This window comes from Cololabis saira, chromosome 10, assembly GCF_033807715.1.
Source record: "Cololabis saira isolate AMF1-May2022 chromosome 10, fColSai1.1, whole genome shotgun sequence".
Classification (NCBI taxonomy): Eukaryota; Metazoa; Chordata; class Actinopteri; order Beloniformes; family Belonidae; genus Cololabis; species Cololabis saira.
Genome location: NC_084596.1, coordinates 22,881,557 through 22,896,845, shown reverse-complemented (window position 1 = coordinate 22,896,845; position 15,289 = coordinate 22,881,557). Strand labels below are relative to the sequence as shown.

Sequence of the window (15,289 nt, the reverse complement as noted above, 5' to 3'; positions counted from 1 at the left end):
TCTGTCTCTGGTTTTCTTCCCGCCTGTTTGTTTAGAGAGAGTAACTCCGCCATTCGCTCGGCAGCACACTGGATTGTGGAGCCAGCAGGCAGAGCAGCAGCAGATAGACAGTGACTGAGGAAGGTGAGGGAGGGGGCGGAGAGACAGAGAGAGAGCGGGAGAGGGAGAGAGAGATGAAAAGCATGCTAAGTGGGAGAGAGGCGCTCATTCTGAAGGAGGCAGAGGAAACCGCTACAGCAACAGCACAATCCTTCGCCATCCTCCATCTCTTCTCACCTCAATCCCACATCCATGCAAAGAGGAGATGGAGGGCACCCCGAGGTGCTGGGGAACACTGAGTGAAGAAGAGCTTAGGCTCACATGACACTCACCCCACCACCATCCCTCCCTTCTATAGAGGTCCACATATTTTGTTTTCGTTTTTTTGTAATAACCAACAAGGACTACGAGGAGGTTTGTGCTGAGTATATGAAAAACTGCTGGCAGGAGGAAGCCCAGAAGAGAGGAGGAGAAAGAAGAAGGAGATGAGAGGTAGGTTTTCTACTGTTGCTAATGCCAAGATCTAAGAGTGAGAGAGACTGAGGCGGGCTCGAAGACTGGAGGGCTTGCACATGTGGAACAGCCACAGCCACTTGTGGACCAAGAGGAGAGGAAAACAGATTCAAATACGGACACAGCTGGAAAGATGAGGAGGCATCAAGGACCACATTTCAGTCCTGGGTATGTTTGCTCATCCTACACACACTTGCACACAGAAGCATGTACATTTTAACCTCAGCGGTTGCTATGTTTTTACAAACAGAGCACAGACACACTTGAAACCCAACTGCGTGTTTGCTGATCTTTTGGGCTGACGACTACCCACACTGACAAGACTCCCTACTTGCCCTCACATACTTGCAGCAAAAGAAAGAGCATGAGGGGGAGACGCTATGTGCTCGTCTTTGTGCGATCGTGTTTTCCACATTGAAAGCAGAGGCATATTCTAATGCTTCTGCAAGCTGCCTGCATATAAATAAGCCTCCATTGGTGAAATGCTGTCATGTTTCACGTCGCAGAGCAGAACTCTTTTTCTGCCTCATTACGTTAACTTTGCACATGAGTTATGTAATCTGTACACAGTGTGCAGCGGTGTATTGCACAAAATAGAAAACTAAAGGGTAAGTTTGTGTCTTCTGCCAAATGCTGGACTTCATTATACGCTTGGTCGAGTCATAAATACTGTTCATGCTGCACACCAGGATGCAATGCATGGTGGTAGCATGACACGATCAGTTGTGTGTGACACCATTTAGTGGTAGCGCGCTCATGGCCCATGACAGCAAGTGCCTGTGGTGCCTCAGTCACCAATTCCTGTTTCTCCCTATCTGACTGCCTTACTCTCAGTCTTTTCCCGCAATCTTCTTTCTTTCACCATTTCCAATTATAAACGGCCACCTCTCTCCCTCGTCTGCCTGATCCAATCTCCTATCGCATTGTCCTGCTAAGCAATTACCTAGACCAGAATCTCCCCCTCTGGACTCCATCCCTGGCTAGTTTTCAAGAATAACATGAGAGATGGAGGGTGATATCATGCTATTTTTTTTATGGTTGCCTGAAGTTTAGCAAAGAGCATCGTCGCCACTGGCTGGACACACAAGTCACTTTGCGCTATCGCTGTAAACAATCCATATGAAATACCGGTGGGAGCTCTTCAGTGTACAAAATAACTATGCCTGTAATCATACAGTCAGTTGGTTTTTCCTGCTCCTCATTAACTTGTTTGGGTTTGTAACTTTATCACTAATTAGTCTTGTCTTCCTGTCAACAAAACTACAGACAGAACACTTGCTGTTGGAGTCTGAGAGATGTCTGACCGGCTTTCTCCCCCTTTTTAAAAATCTTATTTCTAAAAATATTCTTACTACTGATCTAACCATATGATATTCTCAACAACAATATGATTTCAATAAAAACAGGCAAACAAACAGGATGCACATTGCTTCTTTCACCCAGTATAACTGTTATTGCACATGGTCTGAAACATAGATGTCTCTTCGCTGGTCTGGGAAACAGCCCAAAAAGGCTGGAAATAAACATTTCACTGGATCTCGGAGGAGAATGAAAAAAAAGAGTATATAATAAATAGACAGAGAAAGTCGTGAAGAGTGACATGAACTCAAATAAAAGAAGATTAAAGTCATAGTTGAGGGCCACAATCGAATAGAAAACATGGAGACTGACAGAAAAAAATGAGAGAATAGGAAAACAGTTGTGCTTCTCTGCTGACAGGTGTTTAGAGCAGATGTCTTTTCTCAGTGGAGGTGCACAGTGGAGATGTGGTAGTTTTCAGCCCCTCAAGGGGGAAGAAGGAGGCGATAAAGAGATAGACCCATGCCGCCATCAGAAACAGCTGGTGTTTGATTATCATTATGATTATCAACTTTCTGTAGCATCTTCATCAAACAGTGTCAGGTTTAGCTCAAGCTTGGTGCAGGCCACCGCAGAACACCATCAATCTAACTGCCCGTGCTGCTGTCACTGTTTGCAGTCACCAGCAAACTTGGTGCTACCTCAGCGATGATGGTGTTGGAAGATAACAGAAGGCAAAAATCCGTCTTCAGGGTCATTTATATTACAAAGTCAAGAATCTCTTCAGGTTCACTGTGACAGAGTGCATACATTTTGAGAAACAGGACTAAGAAGTGAAAAAACTGTGGCTTCAGTAATGTAAAATTGTACCTCTGGCTACTCAGTGCAATTACTGCAGACCTTGGGGCTTTGAGACTAAAGATACATGAACTGGATGGACTGAATTAAGATTTTCTTTTTTTTTTATTTCAAGTGTTCGTTGTCACACAGGGTGGACAAATATTTAAATATATCACAGTCACTGGGTCATTTCAAAATTGAAAGTTTTCTCTTTCTTTTGTTTTTCACAACTTATTTACACCATAGTTAATGTAAGTGTGTAGGAAGAAAAACGTTTCCAAATCTGTCCTTCTGATGCTGTTGTTGCTGCTCAGGAGGCCCACTTCCATACCTTGTATCTCCACTATGGCAGCTGCAAATAACATCATCAGAAAATGATGGCACCCCCACCGTATGACATATTTTGGCTGCAAGATTATAACACCCTTGTCGCGGACATGAGATATGCAACATTTCACAGTTATGCTTAGCAGCTCTATAAACCCTCTACATCACCTGCACAGGAACTGATGTAACTCAATGAATCTCTGGTGATCATTTGTGAACATCATGGTGTTATAATACAGCAAATGACATAAGATTCAAGTGCTGTGGCGTCACACTCACACAGGTCAGAGTTGAGCAAGGAGTTTAAGAAATTTAAGGCTTCAAGAAGGGGAAATGCAATGCTTGTCTTCTCTGCACTCAAAGGATTTGTGTAGGAGGGTAACTGGCTGGGGGTATGTGGGTGGGTTAAAGGATCTTTTGATCTCAGCATGTGCACAAGTGTGTGTGTGTGTGTGTGTTTGTGTGTGTGTGTATAGGGTGATCCTTGAGACATGCATCAATGGTCTTGAGGATGTTCTGCATGGAGGAGTGCTTCTATCAGATTGCTGGACGATGATTGAGGTGACTGCTTAGACAAGGGCAAAAACCAACATCCCTGACGCCGACAGCTACCTGCACACTGTCCATGCTAATCCATGCACACAAACACACACCATACAACACCAGTCCTTATTAAAGTGTAAAATTACAGTATAAAGTCCTGTGTTGCATCAGAAGGGATCGTGAGTTTAGTGGTTTTTCTTCCAGTGTCTTTCACCTTGGCCTGAGAATGATGTGACCACATTGTATGTGATTGCCAAACGATGTTTGTTTCCTGAGAGGTTATGGTGCTTTTCAGGTACTGACTTTTTGTAAGAGTATAGTGCAAACTAAAGGGTATGATCGCGGCCTGTAATGAAGAAGCAGGACTGTGCCTCGGGCCAAACAACATGCAGGTGGAACCACTTCATTGCAGTCAACCTCCTTCATCACTATATTACAACCTGCTGGCCTTTAGTACCCGTTCTTCCTCTTGTGGTTTCTCTTTCATTTCACTCCCTCCTTCATGACAAATTATTTTCTCTCGCATTCTTTTCCTCTTGCGGCCTTTCCGCTTTACATTTTGCTAACTCTAATTTAATTTCCCAGCTACATTTTTCAGATGTGACTCCAGGGATTTGAATTCTGTTGCTCATACCTCCGCTCATAGTTTCTGTCTTTCTGTCTGTCTCCGACACTTCCCCTCTCTGTCTCTTTCACTCAGCTGCTTTTATCTGCTATCTTGCACACATGATGAAGTCCTTTTCATCCCTGCTTCATTATTCAGTCGGCTAAGAACTTCTATTGACTCATTTCCAATGTATGTAAAACAAATGCTTCCTCTCAAGTTAGAGGCTATTGAATCTTTTCTTTCCAACTACGGAAATGTTTCTTTCTGAGATACAAATTCCACAAAGAAATTATTATTCCATTTTAGGTTGAAAAGTTCAATCCCGCTTTAAGAGCAGTATTAATGCCTTATTTTTCAACAGTTTCTTTTTTTAATAGAGATCAAATACTGGTAGTTGACAAATCTGACATGTGTCAGTCAGACGAAGGCTCTCTATTTCCTTGACAGCTCACTCTGAGTCCCCCTAATAACAATTTCTTAAATTAAACTTTAAAAAAATGTGACAACCAGTCACCTAACCTGTACGTCATCAAACTCACAGAAGTCCAGGGGTTTTACTCTATTTCCTGATTATTATCCATTCATCTATTAATTGCTTGTTCCTATTTAGGAATCTGCTGCAGCTTATCGCAGCGTCGGGGGGGTACACCACGTAAAACACAGCACACTTGATATGTTACATCAGATACTGTTGATGTCACGGGTGTGATATAACTGTATCTACATAATTGTTCAATAGCAATATTTACCAAACACTGCCTTTACAATATCAGTTACATGAACTGTGAGACAAATGCCTTTGTATTGGAAAAAATTCTACTAATAATGTTAAGTTGCTGTTTCTTATTTTATAAAAACCACTGAAGTTAATGCATAATTGACAAACAAAATGAGAAAAACATCTTTCCAGTTCTGTGGTGGTCATAGACTGTAAGTTGCAGTTGAAGGTGTTGAAGTTTCAGAGAATTTGGACCAACCTCATGCTGAAAACCTTGATGAGAAACAGCGGTAGTGAAACAATGACAGGTGGTGACACTTACGGGTTGGTGCATCAGCGTAACGAGCCCTGCTGCTGGGAAGAGGCAATAAAAGCACTCTCAAGTATTGATGAAGACGAGTTTTCACAAACATTTCTGTGGTTTCAATTTAGATGAATCTCATTAACTCAATGACACTTTGTGATTTTATTATTTATCCGAGTTTGAGGGGAAAAAACTGTTTTGTTGATTTTGTATGATTATGAAAATTGAGCTGTAAATAGCAGACACAGAAGGAGAAAGCATTTTAACAATCTCTTCTGTTATTTGCTTTTGTGACGAGGAGACCACGATTAGGGTCCAGCACTCGTGTGGACACTTTTCATCACTAGCCTCGCTTGAACTCAGCCCTGGTGTTTCTCAGACTTCTTTAAATGTCAACTGCTCTGCACATGTTTCATCTCATAACGGTAGTATCACATTTATAGATTTGTGCATTTGTGAGAAACTGGGTGTTGAGTTGTTTTTTTTAACTTTGGATAATTGGCCTTTAAAGCTTATAAAATAGAATCGTGTCGTCTTAACTTTGATAGTGCAACTCAGTTAATGGCCTTCCACCTATTAATGAGCACCTCACCCCACCTCCACCCCCACCTTCCCCTCATCACTCCACCTGGTGTTTTTCTTTCTTTTGTGTGTGTTAGTGTATGCAGAGTGTGTGTGTATAAGAGAGAAACGGGTGAACCTTGTAAAGATGTACTGATTTGGTTCGTTCATGTGATAACCCTCAATAATTTCAGATTCAAGTGATTGGCCATGATTGCCTTATATTCTGTGTGCATATGTGTGTGTGTGTGTGTGTGTGTGTGTGTGTGTGTGTGTGTTGTGTGTGTGTGTGTGTGTGTGTGTGTGTGTGTGTGTGTGTGTGTGTGTGTGTGTGCGCGTGTGTGTGTGTGTGTGTGTGTGTGTGTGTGTGTGTGTGTGTGTGTGTGTGTGTGTGTGTGTGTGTGTGTGTGTGTGTGTGTGTGTTACCATCTCGGGCCATCTGTAGAACCGACCTCTGGGGCACGATGGAAGTTGTTCATTAACTCCAACAGCATGATTTCAAGACACGAGCACTACGGGAGTAAGTGTGCACATTTGCGTGGCTGTGTGTGTAAGCATGTGTGTAAATGTTAGTAGCATACTCTTTACACATATAAGGTCAAAGAGTCTGGCTTGGGTCCTTCACTCCTCTCCTGTCTCTTGTCTCTTCCTCTCCATTGCTGCCGCTCTCTCGTTCATCTGTGACTCAGTAGATCAACGTCTCGCTAATCCATAAGAACTCTGTTAAGGAATAATGTATTGCTATTGATTTCTCCCTGAATCCTGAGTTCGTCCAGGCGCAGCACTGACTGCGTTTTCTGGTTGAGAGCAGGGCTCAGCTGAATGCTTCAGCGCAGTCGGCCAAAGTGAATTTTAACAATTCAAGTATCATTTCTTGATCAACGATTCAATGCATTCCGCAGGGAAAGGAAATTGTTGTTAAAGGCCGGGACTTCCTGCCCTTGCTTCTTCAAGTTTCTTCCATTTCACAATTCACAATGTTTTTTGGATTGAAGGTGAAATGTCTTCAGTAACCACAAAAAAAAGGTCCAGTTGCCTTGATTCAAGCTTTTGGGGATTGCTATTAGCTAGATAACTTAACTTAAAAGTTTTGTTTGTGATTTCAAAATGATCTTAAAAGCTCTTTGCATTTATGTGAAAATGTGTTTTCTCTGAAGTCAAACAAAATGAATGTACACTGTTGCTGATTAAGTTGGAATCATTTTTGTTTTAAAAGGAACCCTGGCTATTAAGACATGTAGGTCTTAAAAGATAAATGTTGGTATAAATTATAACAATGTGATATAAAAAACCTTTTTGATGTCTTCGTTTTTATAAAATTTGAAAATATAATTTAACTCGTAGGTCACCATTGTTGTTTACATTCTGGGTAGTGACGTCAGACGGTGGCCACTGCTAACCCCCGTCCACTGTTTTGACACCCAGAAACAGATGAAAACACAGCTAAACAGGTGACGGCGCACCAGAAACACAGATCAAAACACAGCTAAACATTGTGCCACACCATAAAGCATGAACTACAAAAACACCATAAAACTCAGATAGACTAACCGACCACACGTTTCAACCAGCAGATAGCCGATGCTACAATAAAAACCACAGCCAGATCTGGCGTCATTAAATTAAATAAAGATGTTCTTGCCTATTTGACGCGAAGTCTGCGCCTCCCGTTTCGTCAAAGTCCCTTTTAAGAAACATTTCTATTTTAATTTACAATCATATCATGAGAAGAGGTGAAAATGTTTCTTTTGGTTGTTTTTTTAAGACAACAGTGTTCATGTGTACAATGATGGGTCACAACATTAAAACCACTCACTATCTTATAATGTCTTATTATCTTATTGTCAGGGTTTGACACTTCCCCCCCAGTTTTTGAGTTTCAGTTCTGTCCCTCCTGTTTCCCATCTGCCCTGATTGTCTGCACCTGTGTCTCGTTATCCCCTGTGTATATCTGGTCTTGTCTTTCCCCTTCTCCTTGTCGGTCCGTACTGTTTGCTCCCTCCATGTTTCCTCTGGTTTTTTGGATTCCTGTTTTTGTTCAGCCTTTGATCCTGCTCTGCAGTGCTTTTGGTTTTTGTTTTGCTAAGTAAATCCTGTTTTGTTGCGAACTCCTGCTTCCTGCTCTCCTGCTTTTGGATCCTCATCAACCACACCTTGACACTTATCTTATAATAATTATGGCCATCACTGAGTTGTTTAAACTGCTTTGATTAGCATTAGATGACAACTTTTCAACTTTATGTGTGTGAAGCAGCACAAAGCAACAAAGACAATGAGAGCAGTTGTTTTTATTAATTTTTTTGTTTTGTTTTTATCCAGATTTTTTTCACCCATTGTATAACCCAGTGCTCCTAGAGAGTCGGTCCTTACTCCCTCTATATCTACCAATCGTGAGAACTTGACACGAATTCAGTTCAATACAGTTCAATTCAATTTGATTCAATTCAATTCCAGTCCAATCTGATTCCATTCCGGTTCACTTTATTTTATTTCACTTCAGTCTAGTAAAAATTCTCAACAAAATTCACTGCAAGTTGAATTAAATCAAATCCTTTTACATCCTTTATTTTCATATTTAAGTATGTTCATTGAAAGAATATTCAATTTGAAAGTCAGTATAAACACATTTTAAAGAATTCTGCATGTGTCTTCAATGTTATTCAATGTTCTTAATCCAACCTGATCTCACAAAAATCCGTGAAATGCCCACGACCTCTCACCACTATTTTCCGTGGTACCAACACGGAAACTGGTAAAATTACGTGTGGGCACCACGGATATTGTACCATGCAAAGTCAATGGGATCCGTGGTCGTGATATATACACGGATTATGACATTATTATTATTTATATATTATTCTTATTTATAGTGGCTAAATTATGCGTTTTTGTCGCGCAAGGTACGGTTTTTTACTGTCAGTTTGTAAAAACATGTTTTTAACGCTGTTTTAGCAGTGTTTTAATGAGGTTTTAATCTGACCACCACGGATATAGTACTATGCAAAGTCAATGGGGGCGTGGTCGTGATATATACACGAATTATGACATTATTATTATTTATATATTATTCTTTGTTATAGTGGCTAAATTATGCGTTTTTGGCGCGCAAGGTACTGATTTTTAATGTCAGTTTGTAAAAGCCCGTTTTTAACGCTGTTTTAGCAGTGTTTTAATGAGGTTTTAATCTGAGCACCACGGATATAGTACTATGCAAAGTCAATGGGGGCGTGGTCGTGATATATACACGAATTATGACATTATTATTATTTATATATTATTCTTTGTTATAGTGGCTAAATTATGCGTTTTTGTCGCGCAACGTACTGTTTTTTAATGTCAGTTTGTAAAAACATGTTTTTAACGCTGTTTTAGCAGTGTTTTAATGAGGTTTTAATCTGAGCACCACGGATATAGTACTATGCAAAGTCAATGGGGGCGTGGTCGTGATATATACACGAATTATGACATTATTATTATTTATATATTATTCTTTGTTATAGTGGCTAAATTATGCGTTTTTGTCGCGCAACGTACTGTTTTTTAATGTCAGTTTGTAAAAGCCCGTTTTTAACGCTGTTTTAGCAGTGTTTTAATGAGGTTTTAATCTGAGCACCACGGATATAGTACTATGCAAAGTCAATGGGGGCGTGGTCGTGATATATACACGAATTATGACATTATTATTATTTATATATTATTCTTTGTTATAGTGGCTAAATTATGCGTTTTTGTCGCGCAACGTACTGTTTTTTAATGTCAGTTTGTAAAAGCCCGTTTTTAACGCTGTTTTAGCAGTGTTTTAATGAGGTTTTAATCTGAGCACCACGGATATAGTACTATGCAAAGTCAATGGGGGCGTGGTCGTGATATATACACGAATTATGACATTATTATTATTTATATATTATTCTTTGTTATAGTGGCTAAATTATGCGTTTTTGTCGCGCAACGTACTGTTTTTTAATGTCAGTTTGTAAAAGCCCGTTTTTAACGCTGTTTTAGCAGTGTTTTTATGAGGTTTTAATTTGACCACCACGGATATAGTAGCCTACTATGCAAAGCAACCTGATCTCACAAAAGTCTGTGAAATGCCCACGACCTATTTCCGTGGTACCAACACGGAAAGTGGTATAATTCCGTGTGACCACCACGATATAGTACTATGCAAAGTCAATGGGATCCATGGTCGTGATATACACACGGATAATGCCCACGACCTATTTTCCGTGGTACCAACACGGAAAGTGCTATAATTCCGTGTGACCAACACGGATATAGTACTGTGCAAAGTCAATGGGATCCGTGGTCGTGATATATACACGTTTTTTGACATTATTATTATTTATATATTATTCTTTGTTAAAGTGGCTAAATTATGCGTTTTTGTTGCGCAAGGTACGGTTTTTTACTGTCAGTTTGTAAAAACATGTTTTTAACGCTGTTTTAGCAGTGTTTTAATGAGGTTTTAATCTGACCACCACGGATATAGTACTATGCAAAGTCAATGGGAGGCGTGGTCGTGATATATACACGTTTTATGACATTATTATTATTTATATATTATTCTTTGTTATAGTGGCTAAATTATGCGTTTTTGTCGCGCAACGTACTGTTTTTTAATGTCAGTTTGTAAAAGCCCGTTTTTAACGCTGTTTTAGCAGTGTTTTTATGAGGTTTTAATCTGACCACCACGGATATAGTACTATGCAAAGTCAATGGGGGCGTGGTCGTGATATATACACGAATTATGACATTATTATTATTTATATATTATTCTTTGTTATAGTGGCTAAATTATGCGTTTTTGGCGCGCAAGGTACGGTTTTTACTGCCAGTTTGTAAAAACATGTTTTTAACGCTGTTTTAAGAAGAGACAGGCAATATTTAAAGTTTCTCCCATTTCGTCAACCACAGGGGATTCCCTGGGCGTCCCCTCTACGTCATAGAGTGACGAGGGGGGATCCTGATCACGTGACGGATCCCCCCGAATAATAATGATAATGCTAATGATAATAGTAATATTAATAATAATAATAATAATAATAATAAGAAGAAGAAGAAGAAGAAGAAGAAGAAGAAGAAGAAGAAGAAGAAGAAGAAGAAGAAGAAGAAGAAGAATGATAATAATAATAAGAATGATGATAATAATAATGATAATGATACTAATAATAATAATAACAATGATGATAATAATAATAATAATAATAATAATAATAATAATAATAATAATAATAATGCAGAAATTAATTAATTATTTATATGAATCATAATATTAATATTTAGTATAATAATAAATACACCTGTAGCACAAACCAGTGTTTATAGCAAACATTCAGAGACATTATCAGACAATGATTAATGACGCAACACAGTCTCACTGCGGAGGCGCAAATAGGCTCCTATTGGCTGCAATGTAATCCCGTCTGCGGCTAGATTTGACGCTCGTAGCAGGTGATCACCGCGAGCGGCTTCCCCATTCCTCTTTTTTTTTTTAAAATGCATATACTTCAATTTAAAAGATGGTTTGATGACATTTCTAGCGAGAAATTTTCAGACACAAATAGAATACACCAAATTGTATGACACTTCCAATGTAATCCCGTCTATATGTGACGATCAGAGCAGTACTTCAATTTAAAAGTGTGGTTTGATGACACTCCTAAATTAAATACTTACCTGCTGTATTCTACTGCCCTTATTTTTAACAGCTTGTGCTCTTACAACGCCATATTAAAACAAATTATAAACCACATTAACACTTCATAGAAACAAAGATCGAGGGATGAGGTCTTGAAACGTTGTTTAATACGTTACGCCACTGAACGCAACCCTTCCTGTCGCCGAGATAGGCAGCAGGACAAAACGTTAAAATAGCACTAATAAATGCATATATTGATCTTTTCCATCACATACATCTACTCACGATATAAATATACATTTTATGGTCACACTTTGTCTGTTGAAAAATGAGCGGATATATTATTTCGGAACCCTAATGTCAACATCTTAACCCTAAACCGGAAGAGGTTACAGAACTACAATTTGCGCCAAGTTACAATACACAGCATTGTGCTACATCATAGCTTTTGTAGTTCCAATGAATTAGCGCTTATATAAAACTGTGATCACGAACTTTGCAAGCTTATTATATGTTTTTAAGGGTGGGAAGCACGCCTGTTCGGTCTGATTTTGACTTTTGTATTGGTAAGAGGGTGAAATCATGTTTTTTATAGGTTTTGACCCTATTCAGTGGCGCCCCCTATTGGACTACTGTCGGGCATGATAGTAGAGGTGCAGAGCTTTCCAAAACTGTTGACCCCATGTCTCTAGCATATTTTGTTGTTGAATTATAGGCCTTCAAAAGTGTCACAGGTACAAGGTTCAAAGGGCACACCTGGGGAGCAGGAATTGCCCACAAATCTCATATTGACATATGTTGCTCCTGAGGTTAAGACCTTTCCAACGATGTCTTCACTGTTGTCCTACGACAAAGTTTGATTTTCTTGTTGGTACAGATCATGGATGTTTGACTTGTATATTCAGAGACCTATTTAAGGGGCTGAGCTGGAAACAATCAGTCAAAATCTTTTAACGAGTATTTTGTGGCCAGATTTCTTTAAGATATCGATGATAGTATTATACACAGTCATACTATTCAATTTGGACCAGTTCTGAGTTTATTTTCCCCTTTAAATACTGATTGTTTCACCTTTTGAAATTTTCCCATTAACTTAACATGGCTATTTAGAGACCCTTTAACCGCTTCCCCAGTCTGACAGGATGATCCTGGATGATCAAGGATGATCAAATGTATAATATATCATAGTGCTAATACATTTCTGTGTGTTTAAGTTATGCAAACACATCTTAAAAAATGTTTTTAAAAAAAGTTCAAAAGTTCTGGTAACCTCCTTCCGGTTTAGGGTTAAGATGTTGTTTGTGTTCAATAAATGGAGAGGAGACATGGAGCGTTTCTATCACTTCAGCAGTACTTTAATCAAAGATACGCTATACAGTTTATTGAACGTCTCTGCTTTAATTAACGTTCAACGGTTAACGTTCGAGACATCAGCTGTACAGCACTTCCTGTTTAACAGTCGGGGCAAAACGTTACCATGACAACACCGGAGGGGGCGGGGCCTCCCACTATAACAGAATCTCATAACAGATGTTGACATTAGGGTTCCGAAATAATATATCCGCTCATTTTTCAACAGACAAAGTGTGACCATAAAATGTATATTTATATCGTGAGTAGATGTATGTGATGGACAAGATCAATATATGCATTTATTAGTGCTATTTTAACGTTTTGTCCTGCTGCCTATCTCGGCGACAGGAAGGGTTGCGTTCAGTGGCGTAACGTATTAAGCCACGTTTCAAAACAGATCTTTCAGACCTCATCCCTCGATCTTTGTTTCTATGAAGTGTTAATGTGGTTTATAATTTGTTTTAATATGGCGTTGTAAGAGCACAAGCACATGCCTCCGGAGTGAGACTGTGTTGCGTCATTAATCATTGTCTGATAATGTCTCTGAATGTTTGCTATAAACACTGGTTTGTGCTACAGGTGTATTTATTATTATACTAAATATTAATATTATGATTCATATAAATAATTAATTAATTTCTGCATTATTATTATTATTATTATTATTATTATTATTATTATTATTATTATTATTATTATTATTATTATTATTATTATCATCATTGTTATTATTATTATTAGTATCATTATCATTATTATTATCATCATTCTTATTATTATTATCATTCTTCTTCTTCTTCTTCTTCTTCTTTCTTCTTCTTCTTCTTCTTCTTCTTCTTCTTCTTCTTCTTCTTCTTCTTCTTCTTCTTCTTCTTCTTCTTCTTCTTCTTCTTCTTCTTCTTCTTCTTCTTCTTCTTATTATTATTATTATTATTATTATTAATATTAATATTACTATTATCATTAGCATTATCATTATTATTCGGGGGGATCCGTCACGTGATCAGGATCCCCCCTCGTCACTCTATGACGTAGAGGGGACGCCCAGGGAATCCCCTGTGGTTGACGAAATGGGAGAAACTTTAAATATTGCCTGTCTCTTCTTAAAACAGCGTTAAAAACATGTTTTTACAAACTGGCAGTAAAAACCGTACCTTGCGCGCCAAAAACGCATAATTTAGCCACTATAACAAAGAATAATATATAAATAATAATAATGTCATAATTCGTGTATATATCACGACCACGCCCCCATTGACTTTGCATAGTACTATATCCGTGGTGGTCAGATTAAAACCTCATAAAAACACTGCTAAAACAGCGTTAAAAACGGGCTTTTACAAACTGACATTAAAAAACAGTACGTTGCGCGACAAAAACGCATAATTTAGCCACTATAACAAAGAATAATATATAAATAATAATAATGTCATAAAACGTGTATATATCACGACCACGCCTCCCATTGACTTTGCATAGTACTATATCCGTGGTGGTCAGATTAAAACCTCATTAAAACACTGCTAAAACAGCGTTAAAAACATGTTTTTACAAACTGACAGTAAAAAACCGTACCTTGCGCAACAAAAACGCATAATTTAGCCACTTTAACAAAGAATAATATATAAATAATAATAATGTCAAAAAACGTGTATATATCACGACCACGGATCCCATTGACTTTGCACAGTACTATATCCGTGTTGGTCACACGGAATTATAGCACTTTCCGTGTTGGTACCACGGAAAATAGGTCGTGGGCATTATCCGTGTGTATATCACGACCATGGATCCCATTGACTTTGCATAGTACTATATCGTGGTGGTCACACGGAATTATACCACTTTCCGTGTTGGTACCACGGAAATAGGTCGTGGGCATTTCACAGACTTTTGTGAGATCAGGTTGCTTTGCATAGTAGGCTACTATATCCGTGGTGGTCAAATTAAAACCTCATAAAAACACTGCTAAAACAGCGTTAAAAACGGGCTTTTACAAACTGACATTAAAAAACAGTACGTTGCGCGACAAAAACGCATAATTTAGCCACTATAACAAAGAATAATATATAAATAATAATAATGTCATAATTCGTGTATATATCACGACCACGCCCCCATTGACTTTGCATAGTACTATATCCGTGGTGCTCAGATTAAAACCTCATTAAAACACTGCTAAAACAGCGTTAAAAACGGGCTTTTACAAACTGACATTAAAAAACAGTACGTTGCGCGACAAAAACGCATAATTTAGCCACTATAACAAAGAATAATATATAAATAATAATAATGTCATAATTCGTGTATATATCACGACCACGCCCCCATTGACTTTGCATAGTACTATATCCGTGGTGCTCAGATTAAAACCTCATTAAAACACTGCTAAAACAGCGTTAAAAACGGGCTTTTACAAACTGACATTAAAAAACAGTACGTTGCGCGACAAAAACGCATAATTTAGCCACTATAACAAAGAATAATATATAAATAATAATAATGTCATAATTCGTGTATATATCACGACCACGCCCCCATTGACTT

At 38.5% G+C, this 15,289-nt stretch overlaps 1 protein-coding gene across 1 annotated transcript in view; it reads left to right on the top strand.

The window, feature by feature from the left end:
- The first annotated feature begins 229 nt into the window (after positions 1-229).
- Positions 230-15,289, top strand: part of LOC133452630 (leucine-rich repeat and immunoglobulin-like domain-containing nogo receptor-interacting protein 3) — a 48,204-nt gene continuing 33,144 nt past the window's right edge. The window contains exon 1 of the mRNA XM_061732085.1: positions 230-720. The gene's annotated coding sequence lies outside the window, so the exon portion shown is untranslated. The remainder of the gene's footprint in view (positions 721-15,289) is intronic.